Genomic DNA, 13,115 nt, shown 5'->3' on the forward strand with positions numbered 1-13,115 from the left:
TGTGTGTGTGTGTGTGTGTGTGTGTGTGTGTGTGTGTGTGTGTGTGTTGGGGATCCAAGGGCTATAAAATGGGCAATATTACAGAATATTATAAGAATTATTCACAAGATGGTCCTTCCAGAAGACCTGTGGGGTCCCAGTACACACCACCTCAGGCATATCAAAATCACCCACAGCTCCTGCTCCAACCATCTGATGTCCTCTTCAGGCCTTCACAAGCATCAGCACAGACACAGAGACATTCATATGTGTGCATGCACACAAGCACACATACACACTAACACACATGCACAGATGTACACACTTAAGTATACAAATATTCACTGGAAACGTTGATAACTGGGAGAACAAGGCTTTAAGACACCCATTCGCTCCTTAAAGCTATTTTAGAACTTTCTCATTTTCTTCAGAATCCCCAAAGGGACTGGAAGTTAACATGATTCATTTCTCGTCAAATTTTTTATTTTTAAATTATATAATATTTATAGAAATACATCCATGAAGGGAAAGGGTTTAAACTCATACATTATTTAGAGAGTCCAATTTTTAAATTTTCACTTAAGTACAATTTTTAGTATTATTCATTAAGACATTTTCATAAGTTTAATTTAATTGGGACAATTTTCTTCATTCCTTAATTTTAATTGCCTAGATGCTAATTATCCAGTTCCACACAGCAGCAATTTTACAGAGTGTGTTTGGGTATACACAAATAACTGATATTTTAAAAGTAAATACTATCATAGTTGTCTCAAAGTCTGATTACTCAACATATAACAGCTAGTGGTTATGACTGTGTGAAATTACGGGCATCCTCTAATCCTGGATTTGAATTTTGAAGATGGACTATCCATTACACTCTGTCTCTCACCATTTTTGTCTGGCGCTCTGGATTCCAGGAATTCCAGAATGTGTGAGTGGGTAGGGAAGATGCAAGATGAGCCTTCGGGTTACGGCATTTCCATGAGGCCCTGGGCTCCGCAGAGTGCACAGTCTTTGTTAAGAGTGTCTAACTCTGCAGTGGACAGGATATTGGTGTTTCAGGACTACCACCCCCACCATCGAGAACACGTGAACACTTGATAGAAAGGGAGGACAAGTTATGATTTCATAAAGTAAGCTGTTTCCCCAAATAAAGATGTCGGGAAGAATCTACGTTCACTGCTGATTTTTTGTCTCATGCCTGGAGCTGAGGGTATTTAATAATTATTTCATTCTAATACAAAAGAGACCGAAGCCATCAAATGGAGAGGTCTGGAAGGTCATGTCTTGACCTCCATTGACTCTGTGGTCCCATTAGCTCCCGTCTGCTTCTCAGTGTCAACCCTTACGGGCTCTTCTTACATCATGTTGAGCATAGATACAAATCTGCAAGTTTTTAGGACTCTGAGTCCCAGGAACCTTGTGAGGCAGTCTGGACTGTACCAGTAGAGTTTTTATGTTGAAAAATTACAACAAACGTTGCACATTTGAAGAGAACCATCACAAAAACTTAAAAATCTTAAAGTGTTTCATGAACTCCTTTCCAACTCTTGAGATAATTCCATTCACCATCAAGACCTTAAAACACAGTGCCTGGGGCTAGGGAGGTGGCTCAGTAGGAGAAAGTGCTTGCTACACAGAGACCTGAATTCAGAGCCTCAGAAACTTCCTTGTGAAAAAAAAAAAAAAAAAAAAAGTCTGCCAAGGTGTGGTGGTGCACACCTTTAGTCCCAGCCCTTGGGAGGCAGAGGGAGGCATATCTCTGTGAGTTCGAGGCCAGCCTGGTCTACAGAGCGAGTTCCAGGACAGCCAGGTCTGCAGAGAGAAACTCTGTCTTAAAAAGAAACTAACTAGCTAACTAACCAACTAACTAAGTAACTAACTAATAAACAAGCCTTTGTAACCACAGCACTGACAGAGACGGGAGCATCGCTGGGCTTGCTGACGGCCATACCAGCTCCAGGTGACCTGAAGACCCCACGGGAAGGGAACAAGGCAGAGCCACCGGCCAGGACACTCTCTGTTCTCCAGCTCGGTAACAGGTATACACATATATGTTGCAAGTATATGCTTAGCTAGATACCACATTCACACCCATACACACACACACCACACACCACACACACATACACACACAAACACACCACACTCTTCAGCAAAGTAAAATGTAGCATTTCCTAATGAGAATATCTTCAGATTTCTCAGACTTTTCTCTTTATTGACATAGAGCTTGATTCTGAAAAATTCATCTAGCTTTTATATGAACTTTGGATAACTGAATCTAATAAGAAATTCCCGAAATCCAAAGCAAAGGAAAGTGCCTGGAACACGCTTCCAGGCCGTTTACATTGCATTCATCTTCTGTCATGGATCATCTTTCCTATCTTGTGCAAATAAATACTTCTTTGAATTCCTGAAGCTTTTCAATTTTCCACACACCTGCAATAAATTAAAATGAGATCCTTCCTGCTGACAGACTGGTGCTGTGCGCCTCTTAATTTTACACCAGAGACTAATTGTCCAATTTGCGACAATTCAGCCCAGCACAGAAACATTCAATGAACCCTACAGTTGCATGCAGTAGATGCATACAGTTGCATGCAATAGTATCGGAAGCAAGGAAGTTATTGTGCAGGGTATTTCATTGACATATATGCAATAATCAAACTAAAACTGCATAAACTTGAATAGAGATTCACTGATCGGCAGGCATGTTGCTAAGTTAAAGGTAATGTTGCTTCAAAATATACAATGAGAAGCGTACGAGCCGATCTGCAGAGGCCCAGGACAGCTGCATGCGGAGCGTGTCTTGTAGCTATGCCAGGTAAAACACACCCACGAAGCATCAGCAGAATGCTTGCCTGAACAAGAGTGGCATAGTGACAACATTGGGCCTGTGAGGTGACGGGATCTCTAATGGTCTCACCTCAAGCAAAGAGCCACAAGTGATGAGTGGCTTCTCACACAGGGTGCTCCCCCACAGGCTGGCTAATCCTAAGTATAAATGTGTGTGTGCACACAGGTAATAATAAAAATGAAAGAGGAGATCATGGAACAGGGCAGAGAAGAAAGTGAAGGTATGAAGAGGCAGGATTGAAGAAGAGGCAATGCTCATGAATGAGGTTCTTAAAATTACATATATATATATGTACAAATGTATATATGTATGTGTATATACAATGAGTGTATCTTCAACTATAAGAAAGCTACCAAGGAGGTAATGGCTATGCCGCTCCTGATCCTGCTTGGCCGAGGAGGCGTGTGTTTACATATGCGTTCACTTACTGTAACAGAGAAAGAAGGGCACATGAAGCCATGCACTTACGTAGGAACACTTTGTAGCTGACAGCAAGGATAAGTCAAGGTCACTGGACATCCCTTTAATACCCCAGGTTCAGTAGATTCCAGTAAAAACTCAACATTAGCGAGCTCGGTAGACTACAGGGCAGACAGCGCACTGATCTGCAGCAGTGACTAACTCGAGAACCAGGCCCGGCAGCACCGTGTTGAACTGTCCTGATGTCAAGATGTTTCTTGACTAGAGGACTAGAGGACTGGAGAATTAGGTGACACCATTAATTAGAGCTATTACTTATGGCTCTTTAATATGTTTACAAGCTAGACCTAAAATATGTGAAAACTCATTAGACCTCACACTGGCTTACAAAACACTGAATGTTAAAACTAATTTGAGTTTATTAAGTCTTGTTTTTTGGTTTTTTTTAATTTTTTTTTTTTTGTAATTAAGCGTAGGCGGTTTTCTCCTAGCCACGTTCCTTAATTCTGCCAGTGTTTATGCCCCTGCTCCTTTGTGGCTGCCTTTGTATCTACATAAAAACTCACTAGTCATTTTGGGAGACTCTGGTGCTTGGATTTTATTTGTAATTCAACTAGGAGCACCTTACTTGCTGGGCGTCAGACCGGAAGTGCTCTCTGTTACAGTATTGTTTCACTGGTGTGGTTCCCCACACTTACAGCTTATCAGAGACTCTTGTTGGCACAGAAAACAACAGGTTATCCCTGTGTCTGCTGTCCTCCTCAGTGAGGACTAGTCAGGGGTATCTGTTTGTCTTTCTTCTCTCTTCACTACTTTGTGGGCTCTTGGTGGGTTCCTCTCTCGTCTGTATCCTAACCATATCTCTGTTGGCTCGGATCAGCTCAGCCTCTCCAGGCTCGGCTGTCACAACTGTCTTCCCACTCTGCTAGCTAATTCACTACCAACTATTTCCCATGTCCACTCTGCCCAGTCTCTTTTCTCCTTCTCTCTAGCCCTACTCTCTCATCTTTCTTCCTGCACCAGCTGTCTTCTCGGACCCTCCTCTTCTCTCTCGGCCTCTGCTGCCTCTGCTGGCTTTTTATATCCTCTCCTGTTCCCAGAGGCCCAAGAGCAGACCAACACTGAAGGGCACGGGGTCCTTTAAAGGGCTAGGTGCACAAAACGAAGCACACCACCCTCAGTTAAGTTCAGGCAACTGCTCCATTTTCATCCTTTATTTCACAACATTGTTCACACAAGGAGTAGCCAAACTGTAAATAAAGATGGTAATAAAGTTAAAATTGGTTGACGTAACACTTGCATACATTTTATATACCATTAGGACTGCAATGTGCTGTGGTGGGCACAGGAGGAGTTTATGATGCTTTCTGCCACCACAGCATCATGGTCTTACTAAACAGACAAAACTAAGTGAATAAAATGTTAAAAGTATGAACTCAACAGTCACTCAATCTTTCTGATAGAGATTAATAGACATCACTTGTGAGCTAAGATACGTGACACAGTGTGCCAGAAACAAGCGCTTTATGCATGCGCTGTAATTACATTTTAACTTTAAAAAGAAATGCCAAGCTGTGTAAGGAGAGGATATTTTGAAAGAAAGGGATCTTGAGAATTATTCTTCTTTTAAAACAAGCAAACAAACAATAACAACAACAACAAAACAGTCTGAGTGTTACAGTCTGTTGTGGAATTGGAGAGACTCTCAGCACACATGGGCTCTGTGTGTGCTGACCTAGACAAGTCTCTTAAGCATTGTAGCAGCCTTGGGCTGCCTGTCAGCCGCACATGCCCTGGGCTTTCTGCACTTCCCGGTCACATCCTGAGAGATGCTCCTACCCCTCTCCTTCCTTCTCTCTCCTGTCCCCTGACTTCCTTCATGCCGCCTGTGCCTTTCCACCAGATTCAAGGCTCACTGTTTGCAAATGACTCCACTGTTAGAGATCGCTGAGCTAGGAGAGGCTACAGGGAGCACTTTCAATAATTCATTTTGAGCAGCTCCCTTACCATCTCCTTTGCCTGTTGGGGACATATTCCAGGATCCCAGTTAAACAGAAAAACCAAAAGTAGCATTGATTCCTACACAATTCATATATATATACACACACACACACACACACACACACACACACACACACACACACACTGTCTCTACCCTACATATAAATATTTATAACCCTATACCTTTTCATTAAAAACAAAACAAAACACTTTGCAGCTTCTCTTTGCTGCATCCCAAGAGCAGTATTATGAGTTGTACCACCACAGGGAGTTATTAAGTACAGTAAAGTACTTGATCATTAACACTGTGATAAGTGTGATATGGTGACATCTGTCTGATAAAGGAGAGCTTATTTAATAACTCACGGGCAGGCAGTTGTGTAATTCCTGAGCAGGATGGAGTGAAATGCTATGGGATTTGATCATACTAACCCAGGATGGTATGCGATTTAAAACTTATGAATTATTTCTGGAACCTTCCATTTAGCATTTTTTTTTTAGATGGAGGCCTGCCACATAGTAACTGAAACTATGGGGTGAAACCGCAGATAAGAGGGAACCAGGAAACACGACCAGCCCTAAACTAAGAACCTGGGAAATAAAGATGATTAAGATACAACTGGTGTGGACCAGCAGCACAGTGTCAAGCAGGAAAAGCAGAACACAAGCACAGTGTCGCAACTAGAGTCCGTAATAACAGAGGGACTCAGGCAAGGGCTGTGCTTGTGAGCCTTCCTGCATGCATAAAGGCACCCCTGCACAGCTCGGCCACGGATGGCTTTGCAGATACCCTAGTGGAGCGCAGGAAGTTTATAATGCTGAAATCAGTTCTAGGGCTCGGGAGACAGCTTAGTGGGAGAAGCATTTCTATGCACGTGTGGAGACCAGCGTTCAGATCTCCGGCGCTCATGTAAAGGCCAGGAAGGCATGAATCCCTGGGAGCAAGAAGCTGAAGCAGGTTCCCTGGGACACCAGTGACTTATGGGTTCAAGCGAGAAACCTGCCTCTCACTCTATACATGGGTGGAAGGTGATCTGGGAGCACATGAAGTACGACCTTCACACATTTATATGAACGCATGAACCCGAATGTACATAACACCCTCCATGCCCTCGCCCCCCCCACGTGCACACATACAGAACACACACACAATGCACACACACACACACACACACACACACACACACACACACATACACACACAAGAGAGAGACTTTCATTAAGCCGCTAAAGTAGTTGATTTTTGAAGAAGATCAAGACAAAGCCCTTTTCTGTATATATCTACTTAGATTTCATGTGGTGATTTAGGTGAGAAAGACGTGTTGAAAATTTAAATATACGTAAAACTTTAAATAAAATAAGCTAGGATTTTGGCTATCCAGGTGTACTTGGCAGCTACAGGAATACCCAATGACAAATTGGTCCCGGGGGGGGGGGGGGCTTTTTTTCCCCTTGAAATCCAGGGATGTATTAACTCTAGGAATAGATTAAAAACTACAAAGGAGAAAGGCAACAGTTTGAAAAGCCAGTAGTGAAGCCAGAGCTCAGGAAAGGGCTGACTCCTTATTTTGTAGCAAGATGTCTGAGCAAGCAAGATTTCATGCAAATCAGATTTAATTTTCTGTTCATTTTGCTTCTAATGAATATGAAAAGAATCAGTTCCCTCCAGGGCCAGTCCACAGTTTTGCTCATTTGTACCTTCTCTTCAGAACTTTTAACAAATTCCATCTCCTTAAAATAGGAAAAAAAAAAAAAAAGGCCATCAAGACGGCTCAGTGCTCAGTGGTTGAAGGCATTGCCGCGGAGGCTGGCCACTAAGTTCAATCCCCGTGACACACGTGGTGACGAATACAATTAAAATCGAAACAATGAAAATACACCAGTGGTTTCTAAGGAACAGAATGAGCTCATCGAGGGTGACCTGGCACTTCTGTGCAAACACAGATATTAACAAATGTTTTGTTCCTGAATCCACTTTATAAATCAATGGATCAATATGTCACTTGTCTCCAGTGATGCTAACAGCTGCAGTACCTGATGACGCCTATTTCAAAGACTTCTGAAAACTGCTAATGGTGAACTTGAAGGTCTATTATTTAAGCACATAACATACGGGGTCAGTATGGTGTTTTTACATATTATTCATTCATTCTGCCAGTTACTCACTGAGAGAGAGTTTTATTATGTACCCCCACTGGCCCCGGAAGTACTATCCTCCTTCTCCCTCAGCCTCCAGATGTAACTCCAGGCTTGGGCATCACTACTCCTGGCTAGGATGGTAATTTTGGGGTGCACTACAATTTCCTTTAGGTTTCAGTGTATGACAATTAGTCAAGTGAAGGCTAAGGTGCTACAAAGCTTAAGAAGCACTGAAACATTAGCAAGTGGGATAAATCATATTTTAATGATATTTTAAAATTAATAGAATGTGGAATGAACAAAATATTAAAATGAATGTAGGATCACAGTTTCTGATTTCTCTCCTTGCTTTATATCTCAATGCTGTTATTAAGAATCCGCTGGCCCTATTCCTTGGAATATTATTAAGCTGGAGTCCCTACTTTCTAACCCCTGTTTCTGCCACGTGACACAGCACCTTCAGTTTGACAGCACAGCTCTCACCATTCACCCGGTTTTAAGAAACAGCAGAGTCCTGTAGGCAGCTTCCTGAGCGATGGGTTTTATCATGCTGTAAAAATCTATAATGTGTAGTTTGTATGCTACAGTGGTTGTCAGAATTGTGAAGTATTGGTGAGAGTTTAGTACCTTTTTTTTTTTTTTTTATAAGTGAGAAGCAACAACAGAGCCTACTCATTCTCTCCAAGGCTCAGGCAAGCAGCACAAAGTCTCAGCCACTCGATACCCTCAGCATCCAGCACCAGCTTAGCTGAGCCTTGTGCAAAGATAAAATAAGTAGACGACCTCATTTCAGTTTCTTCTTGGCAGACATCCAGGACGCTAACTGGCACCCGAGTGACGGTCCCATGAAAGTAAGCAAGGTGAGCCCCATGTGGAAAGGAATCTGGGCCCATGCACAGTTCTGTATCTGAATACTGAAGTGGAGCCTGTGAAGGCCTTCCCTTGGCTTTACTGGGTGTGGGGGTCACTGGACCGACTGGACAGTCTCCACACTTGTTTACACCGTGGTCTAGGAATGCTCTTCCAATGGATTTCAGAGTAAAGCACAGCATAGGCTTATGGGGTATAAAGCTGATAGAAAGCTGAACACACAGCACACACAGAGCACTCAGAGTGTGGCTCTTCTTCATTTTCAGCCAGTCTTGGGGATGCGGAAGGAGTTTTGAACAGGCCCAAAGGAGCTGGGGGCAGACCAGGGGCGAACTGTGAGGAAAGGAGGGCATGGATCTTAATGTAAGCCTTAATGATACAATCTTAGTTACTCCCAACAACTGATGTCATACGGAGGACTTGAAGAAAAGCTCTTCTTAAATGAAATAATTTGCATAAGGTTCCTGGCATTTGGACAGGCCCACGTGACCTGAAAACATCCATGCCAACTCTTTTTTTTCTATTTTTAGTAAAAAAAAAAAAAAAATGCTAGATTAGTTGCTCCTTTCTTTCCCTCCCTTCCTCTCTTCCCTCCCTCCCTCTCTTTCTTTTTTCTGTCTCTCTCTTTTTATTTCTTTCTGTCTCTCTCTTTTTTTCTTTCTTTGTGAGTGTGTATGTGTGTGTCCATCCGTCCACCATGGTGCACTTGTAGGAGTCAGGGAGTACTTTTTTGGAGGCCAGTTCTCTCTCTCCTGTAATGTGGATTTGGAGCTAGAACTCAGCTCTTCGGGGCGGAGGCTCCCACTGCACTATCTCACTAGCCCCTTGCTTTCTTTCTTGGTAATATTTTCTAGCAGTAAGAAAATGTTTTCTTGGAATGGGGTCCCATCCACCTGCATCAGAATCAAAATTCTCCCAAATTTCCCTAGTGGAACCAACAGGCAAATTAACTACAATCTAAACTGCTCTGATCCTATTAAGTTCAACTAAACAACAACAACAACAAAAAGCCAAAAAATCAAGTAACTAATTTTGGAAAGTCTTCATCCCGAGGGTGATTTTCAATCTGGTTCTACAACTAAAGGCAACAATTAATTATTTGTAATTTGATTTTTCTCATCAGCCTACTTTTGAGTTTTGGGAGGAAAAAGATTACTCACCAACAAAATGTAGTTGCTTGCAAACTTGAATTCAGCAGACACTTAAAAATAAATGTTAGTACCTTAGCTTCAAGAGTTCTTTACTCCTTCCAAGGAATTGCCACCCAAATCACTGAAATCCATTAATATTCTCTCAATTGCTTTCTTTCTGATTACTTCACACAATGACAGAATAGACCATTTAAAATAGCACAACTTTTTAGTGCTTTAGTTTTATATGTTGTATTAAGCAATTGAACTATTTCATTCTTGGTCTAAAACGAAAACACTGCTGAGGCTTGAAATTGTGTGTGGTTAAAACATTATTTTGCTTTAAAAATTAGTGATGATACAACAATTTCAATCTTCTCAAACTCCCTTCAATAGTATCTCTTGGGGCATATATTTCGTGGTCTTGTTAGAGATGTCAAAGGAGAAAAACCACAGTCAACTCACCAAAGAAAGCTGGGGAGAGGGGCAATGAGCAAGCCTCCCTGCTCTGTGTGGGATTTAGTGCTACAGAATCCCCAGAAAGGGTAACATACCGTGGGGTCTCATGTAGGTGGATAAGGAAAGTTCTCTTTGTAAACCATCTCAAGAGATTTGTGTTTCCTGGGACATGGATGAGAAATGTTAATTTTATGTCAACGGAGAGAAAGTCATGTGAAGGCAGGCTTGGTTTTCACGTGTTTCCTAATTAATTAGGTCTTGTCTTTTTGTTTATGTTTTCTGTCTGTTTGAGGCAGACTGTCACTAGGTTGCCCGAGCTGAGCGGCAGCTCAGCTGCTCCGTTGCCACCCTGTCAAGTGCTGGGCTGGCAGGCGTGCCCCACGCGGTCAGCTGGAGAAGAGTCAGGGCAGACCGGTGGAAGGCCCAACTCCCACCAAGTGAATCAGTATCAGTAAGGACACAGCCAGTCAGCATGTGAGACTTGGTCAAGTATTGTTTGTGTTTTAAATGTCCTGTGTTTATTTGTAGGCTTTGTTTCCATTTTAAAGAATGCCTTGTAAATAGTTTTTTAAAATTTTAACAATATGTTTTGTTCATTTGTGTGTACCTGTGTGTGAGTGTTTGTGTGTGTGTCTCAGTTTGCATATTGGGGTCAGAGAACTGCTTTGTGGAGCCAGTCCTCTCTTTCCACCGTCCAGTGAGTTCCAGGTTTCTAACTCGAATCCTCCTGTTTTTGAGGGGAGCCTTACACACACTGAACCAACCCACTGGTCTTCCAATCAGCTTTATGATGTAGCCACTCTGTGTGACCTACTGTGGAAGGGTACAATGTATGTCAGGTTACACGGTTAGCTTGGTGGGTTTTTATATCTAGCAGACTGGCATATCTGTGTTCTTATAATCTAGAAAAAACAGACCCAAACCTGCAGCTGTCACATAAGAACCATGGTGTGAATGAATATGAAATGCAACATCACAGAAACTAACAGCACAGTTTTCGACTGCAATAGCCAAAGGGCAACAAATTGAATTGCCTACAAACCCAGTGTCCTTAGCATTGCCCAGGTCTAGCAAGTGACAGGATGTTACATTTGTTACCTTTGACAAACAGTAAGGAGAATGGTGGTGGAGATGGATTTAAGAACAATACTTGATATTGCCAATCTCAGTCTCTACTTGATTTGTCTTGACGCATGATGAAAATAACCGATTAGTGGGAGAAAAGTCCGAAAAGAAAGTCCAGATATGGGATAGAACATTTAACAGACAGCCAAAACCCTGTACCATACAGACCAGTTTCAATCAGAAGGCTGCATGTTATTGGATTTCAAGTCCCTGTTACGTCTGCTGGTTCTGCCTATGCTCTGCCTCAGACAGTCTCTTTAAATACAGATTCGCGACCTCGCCTTAGGAGAACACGGTGAGAACATGCCACAGTCACCAGCCATGATTATCAGACCATGGAGATTTTATTTTCTTCTCTCAGCCAACCTTAAAAACGAACAGGCAGTTAAAAGCTGGGAGGTGATCTGACCAGAGAACAAGCTATGTTACCATTTCCACAAATCTGGAATGTGGAAGTGCAAAGGCCTTTGGTCCACTCAGTGTGAACATTTGGAAACAAAGCATTCTGGGAAAGAAATATTTAGCTGAGACTGACTGGGAGGGCCAGAGCTGTTAAACTCCATGCACTCACACCTGAGTTTAAGCCTCTGTGGTTGCTATTACCATGGATGACAACGTGTCCTAAAGATTAGGATGAGCCAACACAATCCAAATGCCTCACGAAAAGAAAGAAACACTCATTCCTAAGGCTTCCCTACATGTCTGTCTTATTTGGCTGCAGCTGGAAGTGCAGCCTCACCACAAAGTGGAGAAGCAATTGCCCCCTGATCTGGTTTACCATATTTCACCAGGATCCCATGGCCCCTGACACAGCTCACCATTTCCTGCCAGTGACCTCATGGTCCCTGATATGGCTCACCATTTCCCACCAGGATCCCATGGTCTCCCCTGAATAGATAAAGCACTCTCTGAAGGCCTCACAGATATTACCAGTCCTACTCAAAGTTTAAAAACCTTGTTACCACTTAAGGTTCAAATATTTGGCCATCTCTAAATGTCCCTGCTGTCTTGCTGTGTGACAGGTCACAGAATGTGAAGAATTCTCACATGGTCAGTTATTCTTGTTTTGTTGTGTTAGTGTTGCATTCTGACATGAAACAAATAACTATACACTTTTTATTACTTCCCTTTCTCTAACACAAAGGGTTTACAAAAAAGGTTGGTTTTCAAGTAGTTGGATGGAAAGAATTGTCTTTGGCTACCCTAGAACTCAGACTGGTAAATCATTTCGTATTCTAATGTTTTACAAAATATTTTTAGAACTGAAAACAGATAAGCAGCTATGGCTTCCCTAAGTGTTGTGAGGTCAGACAACAGGCCCCAAAGAGATTCCCTTTACCTGAGTGAAGCGGGGAGACTCTACTGAACAAATTAAGCTGCATGTGAGCAGTAAAATGTGAAAATCCTTGTTTTTACAAGTGTGTGAGAAAGCACATTACCGGTGTAAAGAAACCATAGAGGAATGGTGAGTGTGTGTGTGTGTGTGTGTGTGTGTGTGTGTGTGTGTGTTTGTGCACGTGCGCTCCATATAGAGCACGGCCACTACCCGCTGTGGACTGAGGGTTGACATTTCACACATTTTATTTACTCCTTGCACTAATCCTGTTGCGATGTGAGGTTTTTAATCTCCATCCTATAGAGCCAACAACAGGGATTTGGACATGTCCTGAGTTTCTCTTGTTCCTACAAATGTAATCAAGCAGTGCAACACTAAAGAGAAATGGAATGAAAGTGGAGAAATGTGTAGCACTATCGCTACCTGAAAGGATTCACAAATTATGCCTGCACAGTAGAAACCCTGAGAAGAGCAAGGCTCTTGGTAAAAGCTCCCATAATTCCAGGGCTTGGGAGAAAGAAGCAGGAGGTAGGCCACAAAGTGAGTTCTGGGCCATCTCCGGCTACAGGGTGACATTCTATCTCGGTGAAAACAAAAGCACAGGGGCTGGAGAGATGGTTCAGAGCTTAAGAACACTGGCTGTTCATCCAAAGGTCCTGAGTTCAAATCCCAGCAACCACATGGTGGCTCACAACCATCTAGAATGAGATCTGTATACATAGTAAATAAATAAATCTTAAAAAAGAAAGAAAGAAAGAAAGAAAGAAAGAAAGAAAGAAAGAAAGAAAGAAAGAAA

At 42.4% G+C, this 13,115-nt stretch overlaps 1 protein-coding gene and 1 long non-coding RNA gene across 6 annotated transcripts in view; one reads left to right on the plus strand and one right to left on the minus strand.

The window, feature by feature from the left end:
* Nucleotides 1–13,115, minus strand: part of Arhgap24 (Rho GTPase activating protein 24) — a 636,889-nt gene that overhangs the window by 67,783 nt on the left and 555,991 nt on the right. The window lies entirely within an intron of this gene.
* LOC129667119 (uncharacterized) lies at nt 1,908–10,308 on the plus strand. Its single transcript, XR_008718693.1, has 3 exons — nt 1,908–2,024; nt 8,207–8,259; nt 10,155–10,308. It is a non-coding gene; the product is annotated as an uncharacterized LOC129667119 (long non-coding RNA).

The sequence above is a fragment of the Psammomys obesus genome, unplaced genomic scaffold (genome assembly GCF_907164565.1).
Source record: "Psammomys obesus unplaced genomic scaffold, mPsaObe1.curated_primary_1811, whole genome shotgun sequence".
Classification (NCBI taxonomy): domain Eukaryota; kingdom Metazoa; phylum Chordata; class Mammalia; order Rodentia; family Muridae; genus Psammomys; species Psammomys obesus.